This window comes from Aulonocara sp. 'chitande type north' Nkhata Bay, linkage group LG1, assembly GCF_057382095.1.
Source record: "Aulonocara sp. 'chitande type north' Nkhata Bay isolate Kocher_YH1m ecotype deep benthic linkage group LG1, A_spYH_male_GT1.1, whole genome shotgun sequence".
In the NCBI taxonomy this organism is placed as follows: Eukaryota; Metazoa; Chordata; class Actinopteri; order Cichliformes; family Cichlidae; genus Aulonocara; species Aulonocara sp. 'chitande type north' Nkhata Bay.
The window spans coordinates 30613865-30615760 of record NC_141344.1 but is presented as its reverse complement, the minus strand read 5'-3'; positions in this window follow the sequence as shown (position 1 = coordinate 30615760).

Below are 1896 nucleotides of genomic sequence, written 5' to 3'. Positions count from 1 at the left end.
TCTATCTGTCTATCTGTCTATCTGTCTATCTATCTATCTATCTATCTATCTATCTATCTATCTATCTATCTATCTATCTATCTATCTATCTATCTATCTATCTATAGTCTGACTTGGTGGCTGTGCTGCTGGGTGTGAATATTTAGCACTCAATCAAAATATACATATACATATATATAAATATAGTGAAGCTATCCAACTGTTTGAGAGCATAGAGGCGTGTCTTTGGTCTCAGCCAACCTCATTTAATCAAAACATAGTTTATCATGTAGCTTACTGGCAGGGAAGCTTTAATCAGAGGTTTTCCAATACACCTCTATGAAATGTTGTGGCACAGAGGAAGCACTGATTTTAGGCTCTCAAGTAGAGCTCTAAATCCACAAAAAAACTTGTAAATAAGCATTTTACATAAGGCTTAACTCTAGCCATGCAACCATGAGTAAATATTTCCCTCCACTGCAATTTCCTAGCAGACTTTTTACATTATTTGCAGACCATTTGCACAACATTTCAATGAAAATTGTCAAACTAGATCATTTTATTGTTTCACTGTAGATTGTTTTGATAAGATGTATGCCTCTTGTAATTATCTGCTGCATAGAGATTTCGTACCAGGAGAGGAGAAGAAATATTTGTGGTGTCTTGGAGTTAAAATATAGCACCTCTCACTTCATAAATAGCAGCTGTAACAGACTTGTGCTTTCAGCAGACACAGACGCATTCAATGCTCCACTGAGGTAATTTTCTTGGAAAACTTCCAGCAATGTGACTATTTTGCCGTGTGTAACAGAGGACATCAGCGTGACGTCGCAGTCAGCCCACTCCTTCACACCGCACAGGTCAGAGGTCAACAGAAGAGCATTTCAGGACAGACAATATGGCTCCCTGGAGGTATGGATGAAGCTACAGCTTGTCTAGCCATCTGCTTCAACCTGCCCCCATTACTCCAGCTGTCTTCACACTCTCACACACACTGGTGTGACACAGTGGTTGACTCCTGCTCTTTGTGCCTCTTGAGATCTCCAGAAGACTGAGTGCTGCACAAAGCAGGTATGTTATACCAAGCTCACTTTGGTAGTTCATGGCATTGATCCATACAGCAGGACAACTTTAAATGTAATTCAATGGCATGAATTCTAGTATATTTTAAGTTAGGCTGTAGTTGCAGTCACCTGGGGCAAGGCCTCGCCTGAAGGCAAAATGCTTTAAAGTAATTGACTAAATCTGTGAAGGTCTTTCTCTATTTTTCACCCCTTAAGTTAATTCTTCAGTTACATCACTTTCATCTGCCTTTTCAAGCTGTCACAGTGAGCCTTGCAGCCTTTTTAAACATTTATTTTCATCTATGATCCTTAAAAAGTCTTGTTAAATCCAAAAATCTGAGATATTACTTGATTAAAACATAAACTTCATGTGTGGTGTGTAAATATACTGACTAAAAATATAGGACAGGACAGTCTTACTTTCAAGAACTGAGATATTAAGTTTGGTCTTATTACATGAAACACAGACACACAGACACACACCAGAATTACTCAGAAAGAAATGTGACTGCACAGTAATGTGAGTGCCAGCCATATTACAGAAAACTGTCATTATAAGACAGGGAGAATTTTGCTCTACCGTGATTTATACTGACTCTTGGGTGATTCTGGAGCAAAAATGAGTCAATACAGACGTTGTCCGCCAAATGAAATCAGTAAGTTTTGCACTGAATAATTCATGCTGCTTTCACTCTTTGCTGAGCGGCTGTATTTAATTTCAGACACTGAGTGGAGTTTAGGGCTCTGTTCTGTTTGTTCACTAGATGTCAGTGTAGTTTCTTGTGATAAAGTTCTGCTAATTCTGCCGAAATCACATATGCACATCTTTGAGCAGTAACATGAGATTTTATTT